Source organism: Mesocricetus auratus, unplaced genomic scaffold (assembly GCF_017639785.1).
Source record: "Mesocricetus auratus isolate SY011 unplaced genomic scaffold, BCM_Maur_2.0 Super-Scaffold_100009, whole genome shotgun sequence".
In the NCBI taxonomy this organism is placed as follows: Eukaryota; Metazoa; Chordata; class Mammalia; order Rodentia; family Cricetidae; genus Mesocricetus; species Mesocricetus auratus.
This window is the reverse complement of record NW_024429193.1, coordinates 7,959,776-7,970,722: the sequence shown is the minus strand read 5'-3', so window position 1 is coordinate 7,970,722 and position 10,947 is coordinate 7,959,776.

Here is a 10,947-nt window from a genome sequence, read left to right as displayed (position 1 = left end):
TGCTCATGGAAGAGCCACGGTTTCCAAAAAGAAGCCGGCGAACAATAGAAGGTGACATCTGGCATCAACCTCTGGCCACCATTTTTGCACAGCCACTTGTGTGCACAGGCATGAGTATTGACACACATTCCTGGGACTTTGCACACACACTAGAAAATAGCATCTTAACTTTAACTTAACAAGGAACTACATAATCAACTACCTAACACAATAATAATCATTAAACACAGGTAATGGAGCAGACCTATTGTGGGGATTATCCACATCAAAACTTTCTGTCTGTTACCTGAGCATCTTTATACAGTCTATGACTATCATGTTCATATATCTGTAGAAAGTAGAATTTTATTCTAAAGATGATTTCTTGGTTCCTGGGATCTATTTTTGTATTTTCCTTGTTTATAGCAAGTCTGTGAATGATAAAAATCTTAAATTACTTTTTACTTTGGTATTGGGAGAAGCAAAATGTCCCATGAGGTAAGTTACTTATTTGCCTACTGGATTTATTCTTTCAGGGGATTTTCTTGACAGCAGAGCAATTGTGTTCTGGGCAACTCTTGCTATGTATCACTCATGTCATCAGCAAGGATCATTACGTCCTAACCCAACAAGAAATAAAACTATGAATTTCTCTGTGCAGTAAAAAGTGAACTTGCACTGGAAGCTTATAGTATTGTTCTCATGAATTAATAATACATGTCGGGATCTGAAACTAACACAAAACAAAACAGTAGTGGGATGATCATTTTCCAGATCCTTCTTCAACTGTGACTAAGGGTAGAGCTTCAACAGCTTGAGGACAAATGGTTTCCAATGCAGATTTAAGAACCTCGTGTAGACTGGGAAGCAAGAAATGTGAAAATAATAAGATAAAGCTGATAGGAGAGGAGTATGAGACCCCACGCCTCCCGAGGGAGGAACCCATGAAGCCACATTCCTTCCCTACATGGAGCCAATGAGGCCCCACCATCTCCTGTGGACCCAGTGGCTGGTTGCCAATTGAAGGGGAGGCTCATTATCTGTAGTGGCATAGCCACTTGGAAACAAAGTAGGAAAAGAGTTCCAAGGGAAAAGAAGAATATCAAAGACGAATATAATCTAAAGGGGTCAAATACAATCACAATATACTGTATGTTCATATAAACCCATTATAACATAAATTTTAAACAGCCTGAAGCCTCTCTCCCTATGAACTTTTCAGGCATGCCATAATTTTGATAACAAATTAAAACAGCTCACAGATAATGACACTCTCAAAATTGTTACTTCTTATGAGAAGACTTTGAAGAAAGTGGGGAATTATTACCCAGACTTCTTAAAGAGACCTGATCAGTGCTGGTTTACTTTTGTCCATTCAGGCTGTATTTCAAGCTTCCCTTCTGCTACAGGTACTTGATGAACAAATAGCTCAGTACTGAATCTGCCTCGAAACGGGCTACTTCATCCTGTGAGCACTGTACTTCTAATTTGTTTGTATCAGAGTTGTACAGATTGAACCTAGGACTTTAGCTATACCTAAATTGAGGTGGTATAGATTGAACCTAGGACTTTGTGAGCTGGGGACATATTAGACAGTGGAAGCACTAAGCTATAGCACTGGGTTTCCCCTGGAAACTTTTAAAAATGAATACAGTGTCCAAAGTAATGAAGAGGGAAACCATGTGACCTATGAGTCATTTTCAGGTGCCTACATGTAAATCATATCCATTATTCATTTACCAATTAATGTTATCATGGATTATTTTGGCATCTTACTGTGCCAACCAGCTGACCTTATCTGACCTCAAGGTAACTAACTGCCTGAAACAGTGCAACTGAACATTTTTAAATGCAAAAAAAACCCTCATCCCAGTTTCCTGTTCATGAGCTAATATCTAATTATTTCTAGGGGATAAATGTGGTATAGTTCTGGTTGTAAGTGTCTTTTAACTGTTAACTAAACTTTAATGTAAAATAGTAAAGTAACAGTTAAATTTCTTTTTTGAACAATTCTAAGGTGGAAACATTTTTTTCAAAAAATGCACCTAGCAAATATTAATTTAAAAACACACAAGATCATCTCCTTTCCTAGGACACCTTGCATAATGCTGAAATTATCACAAATAATACTTTCCTACACATCTGAAACACAAATTAATAAATAGTTAAGTACTTTATCTTCACACCTCTCCAATAACAGAATTGATTTCAGTGACTCACATGGTACCAAGGCGGGAATAACTAGACTCATCAGGAAGAATATAACCCGGAATTTAACTCTCAATAAGTATTGGAAATTATCTGGCCTTCACAGATGTTCATCCTGCTTACTATCTGCATACTTCCTATATCAAATGCTCAATATGAATATGCTAGTATCCACCAAAGATAGTTCCTGGCAGGGTACATGTTCATATCAGCAGGAAATAAATACAAAAACATTAAAAGGCATGAAACTTTAAAACAATAGCTTAAAGGTGTTTTATAAGCAACAGATGGTTTATACTACTTAAGCAAATATTTGCTCTGGGATGAGAAACACTACTAAGAAACAATATCACTCAGAAGTAATGTCTCCCATGCAGTATGTTGTAATTAAGTCAGAGATATGCAATATGGAAACCAGCTTTTATAATGACTTCTCTTAATATAGGAGGTATGAACTATCCTGATATACAGTAACACAAAACTAGGAGTAAATTATTTAAAAATGTTCAAAATGTATCCCAGCACTGTAGAAAATGAAATATCTATTTACATAACACAGAACATGTTCCCCAACACCCCAATACATTGCCCCATATAAACAATTTTACTATTCGCTTCTGTGGAGCTACAACTACTGGCCATGAAAACATAGTTCAACGATAAGAAGAGAAACAAGAAAATTCACGTTTGGTTTCAGGACAGATAAAATCAAAGACCAGCCCAGTCTGCTAGTTCTAAAAGTGGACTTCCTCCAAAGTTGTTCCAGATTAAGCAAACCCTCCCTCTCCTCTCAGTCCTCTGTTACGAAATGAGGAGATCAAACCCATATGTAGTGTCTCTTTTGTCTATGATCTCATTAGTAAGTAGAAGCTCTGAAGCTTGGAGCATAGTGATTCCTTGCAGAGCCCAGGTAAGGGGTAGCACCAAGGCAGGAGCAGGAGTGTGGGGGGCAAGACTTTCCTGATGCTCTCCTCGTACATAACTCAACCTGTGGGCTGCTATAAAGCTAAGAGGCAAGCTTTCTAGGCATACTATTGCATGGAAAGTGACAATAACCTATATTCCCCAGGAATCCCCGAGCAATTATTTCACAGTAATTTAGAAAGTCTAGATTTCCTGAGAAGAAAGTGCATTGACTTATAGGTTGTAGTCATGTACTCTTTATTAGAGAAAGATCTGACTCTATGCTCCTGTAATAATAGTGTACATTATATATAGACTCAGGTTTCCTCGGAATTTAGAAATGTTTACATTAGCTTATTAACAGGCATAAAATACTCTAATAATGGTTTTCATAGCAGAGTAGGAAAAAATACTCTACAAAGAGTAGTAATGTCACAGAGGCTGATGACCTTGCTCAATCACATCTTGTAAAATCTTGCAAAGCTGAATGAATATAATATGTTTGAACATTGTACAGTTATTTACTGCATATATTATATATTTATATGTACAAAAATTTATATAAAAGGAAATACATGCATATATTTAAGTGAATATTGTAAGGAGAGAACTCACATTTCTCAAGTCCATCTTCAACACCTACCTTCACATCTGAGACATGTTGTAGATAAGCTCTCCTGTATCTGCCATAATCTTCCAGAGGGAGCTCCCTTCCTCAAAACACTTGTCTCAAAAATAATCCTGAGTGGCTATTTCTGATTTAGTCAAATAATACTCACTGTCAATTTACATGTTTCCAAGACAGTTCCATGAACTACATGCTATTTGGGAAAGCAGAAACATAGACTGACCAGGCTAAGCATAATCCCAGGTCTATAGTCTGAATTACAAGTTCTTAAGTGATAAACGGATGACACACTTTTTCCTGGTTATATTCTGAAGTCAAAACTAAATACTGTTTATACTTTCATTCAATTGTACAGTAATGCATTGATTTGCAACATTTTCACATTTGAAAATGGTAATCGTGACAATGATAACTGAAGATCAATTTCCTGCTGTGCTGGCGTGTTTCCAACACAGGAGAACCTTGGCCAGACACTGCATAGAATTTAGAAAATGTTCTGACTTCACGGTAAACAAAGTAATGGTTAATGGTTCTGCACAAAGACTACATAAAACCATGGAAACTAGGTCAGATATCATGGAAATCAAGGGCAAGAGTCTTCCAAAGTGATGGGCAAAGAAATCCAAATTGCATATGTGAGAGGAGGAATTTCTTTTTTATCTAATGTGGAAAGCTACTGTATCCAGAGTAGATTGGAGCAATTGTAATTTTTGGGAACTGAACTCTAAATGAAGAAGGCAAAGAATGAAAAGACACAGGCTGCAAGAAGCAGACCCAGATGCAAATGATGTTCCTGGGAGGAGAGACAATTTGTCTTATTGCTTGGGGATCAAAATGAAGATACCTCAAATCAAATCAAGTCACGCAAGAGACGTGGGATTTCAATTTTTACAGGTTGATTAGATTCTATTTTCACTGAACCCTGTGGACTTGGTGAAAGGACTTGGAACTCCTTTTGGTGCTTCGCAAGATTTACTGACTTGTAAATTTTCTGCAAAGGGATTGCTCTAATATATATTGGCCACCAAACAATAGCATGGAGAGAGCAGATGCAGCAGTGAGTTCTGAGTCAAGGGTCTAAGCCACCTTTGTGATTTACCAGGTCCCTCACCATCTGAAGAAGAAGAAAGCCCCATAAACAATTATATGCTGCTTGGTGCCAGGACCCTCTTCTAGGACTTAACTTCCTAAAGGGTAAATATTCCTTTGTGTTTCTGAATTCCTTAACCCCAAGTGCACAAACTCCAAGAGTGACTGGTTCTGGACCAGTGAATATTTGGCAGAGCCGAAGTATTAAGAGGAACAGAAATTAAACAAGAGGAATGCAAACCATTCCTGCAATTGAATTCTTGGGTTAGATGGGCATCACCTGACCACCGATGGCAGGTGTGAGTTCTCAAGTGTCCTTGTGTTTCTGTCACCGACGGTACCTGTCTTTCTCAGCTGCATGCACCCAAGACAGAACTGTGAGGTGTTTATTAAAATTGTCATCTTACAAGATACTCAGCATAGCTATGAGATCAGAGAAACTGAAATATGTGAGCATAAGCAACACAGGTAGGTCAAGATGCTTATGAAGTGGGCCACAAGTTCTCCTGTGGTCCATTTCATTTACACCACAGGAATGGATGCTGGCAGACAGGATTGCACACTGGTGGGTACATTGAGGGATGAAGTCTCCTGTGCTGCGCTGTGCTGTGAATTGCTGGAAGAGGCCTCAGTGGATAAGCAAGAAGTGTGAGGTCTGTACTCTTGAGTTCTCATTTCCCGAATGACTTCCTTGAGGTCTTTTCGATTTAAACCTAAAATAAACAAATGTTGAGTGCAAGTGTTGATTGCAAGCAGGAAGGAGAAGAGGACTTGCGCAGGCTGTTTCTGAAGAGGCACGATCCCTGAGCCTGTATGGATTGAAGGAGCAAAGTGAGGGTTCTAATTGGGTTTTTAATTGTATTAGTAGTCAGGAAAGTTTTGGGATTTGCACCAAAGCACAGCAGGCAGCCATGGTTCAAAGCCGACCTTTATGACACAGCAGTATGATTATTTCCTTCTATCACAGTGAAGAAATAAAATAAAAACACACTGAGACAAGCCCACAAAAGTTTAGTTACTAAAAAAATCTTTAACATGGAAGAGATATACTTTCTGAGTAGCTAAACTCCAAGATTTAGAAATGGAGGAGACAATCCTATGAGCTTTAGGGGAAGGATGATGGTCTGTTGTGGAAAAACTTAGGCCAGAACCACCTTGCCCAAGGAACTTGAGGAGAGGAAAAATCTGTCTAAGATGAAACAAAAGTAAGGAAATTAAAATAGATGACAAGCAAGCAGTAATGATTCTGAAAATTCAGGGCAGATTTCCTACAATGGTCTATTTAATGCTACCTCTCCTCCCCTTCTCTCATCAAGGCGTTTTTGCTAGGTATCAGAAACTCCGGCACGTTCAAACTCTTGGCTCGAAGGCTAAGAAGGAAGTACAGCAGCACACTTTTCTAGAATAACATTCAGCTACATCTCAAAGTCCATTTCCTTTTTAATTACAATTTTCTTACCTGAGCCTCAAGTGATTCTAATGTTACCATTAACCCTGGAGGCCCAAGTTATTTTATGTTCAGCAGCCAGTAGTCGAAGTGTGGTTTCTACATGGGCAATTTCTCCCTCTGTGAACTTTAACTGTGTAGATGGCATTCGACCAAAGTTCCTAGCTACTCTCACCCTATAGAGAGATGGGTGCCCTAGGGAAGCTTAGAAATTTGAAATGAACTACAGATTATTTTGCCTCTGAAATACTCTGGCAATATGGAAATGGAAAAAAAGAATTTGAAGCTGGGGTAGGGATGCTCTAAAACTGAGCATTCTAGCTAAGATGTACTGGTGCCTGCTTGAATTCTTAAACTTTCATTTCAGGCAGAATTATTTGTAAAGAATTGTTAAGGAGAATTAGTGCTAGGAGATTAAAGTAAACCCATGGGAGGGAACTTCTATATCTGAAGACCATTTATTACTCTTTAGATCACTGGATAGCTATTGACCCTGATTGCATTGTAGGTAAACAGGGTGTCAGAGTCTCTGCACAAATGCTTTCTTAACTAACATTTCTCACATGGCAGACATGATCAGAATTCTGGCTGTTTGCACTGGACAGTTGGTATTTTCTTCTCCCCAGAATATGACTAGACTTTATTTCCTGACCGACTAATGATTTACAATGATAATGTGAGAATAATACAGACTTATTAAGACATGGGCCGCATGGCCCTGAGATGAGAGAACTGTGCTTCCACATACAAAGTGAATGATCTTCATTGTGCTCTAGTTGGTTACAGAAGGTGCCACCTGAAAGCATGTCACATGCACACAGACAAAACAAAAAACAATATACCAGCAGAAATTAGTATCATAACCAGTCTATCTAAAACCTAACAATAGAGACTGGAAAACTAGAGACCCTGTTCCCAGTAAATCATGTTGGAAAAGTTTTGTCTAATGTAAATGGAAGCCATAGCTTACCTGTTGAGTAAGTAACTTGAGGCAAAAGGGCCTGGAAAGAGCAGCAAACTTGCAGCTGTGACTTGAAACTTGAAACTATGACGTGAAATGCCAAATGATACTGGAGGCCAGATGTCAGAGGCCATTTTTAGTTGGAAACTGAACTAAAAGTATTTGCCATGAGAGATAATGGTTTCCAGTACCAGGTAACCCACGGCTCAGCTTTTCCAGAAAACAAAAATTATCTGAGCTTTTATAATTCACTCTCTGTTGTCTGGTAACCACCATGAGCCCTTTTAAACAGAAACAGAGCATGCTTTTCTTATGACATACAAGCCTCCTAAATTTTCTGCAACATATCTGACAACTTTTTTTGATATTTTTATATGATGAGCTTGAGCTGTGTACATGGTATGCTTTATTTGTCTGTGTATGTGTAATTATAGCCAGGGTATCATAAGCATCTTTATGGAAAAGTATATAAGACAGAAGCAAGGTCTCAGAAGGGCTTTTTGTTCTCCACACACACTGAGGAGAGGCAGAAGTTTGAGACTTAGTGAGGAGCTTGTGTCTGGATCAACCCTTTCAGTCTAAGCCAGAAGTGAGAGCTGGTGGCCAGCTGCTTTGCTTTTCAGATACTTGAAGCTTGAAACCCAGTATCAGTCTCTGATTCTTTTATTTTGTGTGTTCAGAAAAGTGAAAGCCTATTATCTTATAATTATCTATATTATATTTGTATATTTTATCATACACACACGTGTGTGTGTTTGTGAGAGAGAGAGAGAAAGAGAGAGAGACAGAGACAGAGACAGAGACAGAGACAGAGAGAGAGAGAGAGAGAGAGAGAGCACTCAGTCCTGTAATATGATAAAAGTCCTGTCCAAGTGACATAGAAAAACCTAAAAGATATTGTGTTTAAGCAAACAAAGGATGGAGTGGTAACTACTACTCATAGGTAAAATGTGAAGCTGATTTAACTGAAGTAGAGAATGAAAGATGCAATGTCAGGAGGAGTTCAGAAAGGAAGGTTTTTAAGGGAACATGATGAGTATTGAAAATATGATAAAAGGTAAAATGCTCCACTCTTTACGACTCAGAAGAGTGACCATGATTAACAAATTACACTTAACTTCTCAACACTAGTAAGAGAGAGGACTTGGGATATACTTACCACGGATAAGAGTAACGGTGTCAGGTGATGGATTTGAAAGAGCAGGCCGCAGATGCACAGGTGAAGTCATATGTATCTATCCATTAGCCAAAGAGTAAGTGAACACAAGGAAACAAGGAGAAAGGAAGACGTGGAAGGAAGGAACAGGTGTGAATAAAGGAAGTAAAAGGAGAAACTGAGAAGGAAAGTGAGGGAAGACGCCGGAAAGGAGAGGGAAAGGGCCACATAAAGGAATTCCCAAGAAGCTCTAAGTGACTTTGATGTGTATTGCCCTGTTTGCTAAGGATGTTCAACACATTGTAAGATATTTCTTAGTCATTTTTGTTTTTTCTTTTGGGAAATCATTGTTCAGAAGCATTCCCCCATATTTTTAATTGTTTTTTTATTTCTTGATTTTTGAGATCTTTATACCTTTTGAATATTAATTTTCTGTCAGATACCTGACTGACAAAGAGTCATTTCCAATTTGTGAACTTCCTATTTACTGGGATGTTTTCTCCTTTTGCTGTACATAGCTCTATAGTTTGATGATGCCCCATTTGCCAAACTTTGCCTTAATTCCTAAGGTCTGAATGAACCTGATTTCATAAGACCTGTTTGATCTTTACTGTGGCTTAATTTCATTTCATAGTTACAGTTTTAATTACAGTTAATCTCGACAGCATCTGGAGTCCAATGTGATCTAAAATAACCGTCATTTACATTTTGGGAGAATACATATGGTATAAAATAGACATTATTATAAATACCTGTCTGCTATATGAGTTATACTATATGGAATAGGAATCATGGTTTAATATTTTTATTCCAAAGAAATAAATCTCCTATATTTAATGATATAAAACATATATCCAAGGCACTTGAATCTGATGCCACCTCTTGGATATTTTAGTAAGACTTATAGAACTTCTTTTTCTGTGAAAGGAGTATTTATTGTTTGCTACCAATAAATCACTATGCTATATTGAGTTGTATGTAAAACGCTGACAATCATTTGTTATATGCATTCATCCCTACCATTTTATTAAATACATATTAGTACATTTACAGTTGGAATACCTGCATTATTTGCCTGATTGATAGAATGATAAAGGAATTTGGTGCTAATGACTCATTTTCTCTTTGTCCCATATTCCATGACTAGCACAGCAGTTTCAGACAATACATACTTTTACCATTTCCTTAATAAATAATTGTATACATAAATGGATCTGGCTAAACTTAAAATGAAATTTTCAAGTTAAAATAAAGCTATGAAATAACATAAGTAACTAATAATGGTTTTAATTCCAATTTGTCTATTTTATATTTATTTGATTCATGAAAATTAAATCTATCAATTTCAACAATCATGCTGACAGTACTTGTTTGGTGTTAAACTTTATGAATTCCTTTCTAATGCCAAATATTATTTGCTTCTGGAAGATTCTTGAGACAATTGCTATAATCAAATTCATAATATATGTGAAGTGTATTTTTCATGCTATAAAACACTATACAAAATTATAAGGTTTTACTTGAGGCCTCTCATTCACTCATTTTTTTTTTGCTCTATGCTTTGAAAGTACATTATATTAGCAAATAACATAGCACAATGTTCACTCAAACCTGAATGTCTCCATGAAATTCTATTTGAAAATAGACATTGGAACAGTTGAACGATTGGAAATCAGAGAGATTCGATTACATTTGAGCAGCTTGCCCTTTGTGTGTTCTGCAGAGCAGTCACAAACGCATTGCTTTATGCAGAATGTCAGGGCTTGTGGGGTCAGAGCTCCTTGATAGCAGGGACAAAATAACCTCTCATCTCACCTGACCCAAATGAATTCTTCTCCCCTACTACAATTGCTAAGACAGGCACATCTTCCCCACATTCTGGACTTCAGTAGTGTGAGTGAACAGGTACAAAATGACCCAAGCTTCAGAAGCCTGCCCAAAGGGCTCCTGAAAAATGGCTCACATGCTGCAAGGAAAGACTTGACGCTTCCCCATCAGCAAGGCAAGAAAGACATTGTCCTTCTAGCCTTCTGGCATCTTCCAAGACTGCCAGGTTACAGTGGAGCTATGGCCCTGCACACTCCTGCTTGTAGCACTTTCCAGTGGAGGACAATAGAATGCAGGATCACTGCTGTATTTTTCGAGGCAATTAATATTTTATTATGCACAGACTTTTATTTGCACCATTTGGATTCCTCTTCTCTAATTAAATCTTGTGATTTACACACACACTCTCACACAGAAATGCTATTCTCTAAACTCTGCAAATTATCAAAATTAACAAATACTTGTTAAAAAGAAGCAAAAGTAGCCAAGGGCCCTATATTTTGTGGCAGAAATAACTTGGAGGTCATAGAGTGAATTGATAATATCTCTTCCTTGAGTAGAAGAATGTGGCAATTACATAAAAAATACTTTAGATACGTAGAACCGACGATATTCCAACCCTATACAAGGGAATAGTTAGTTATCTGAATAAACAAAACCAGTATGGTTTATATGCTCAAGCTGGAGTTTTGTCTCCTGATCTTATGGGTAGCAGCTTGGGTCATAGATTTTTATAAATCAACAAAAGT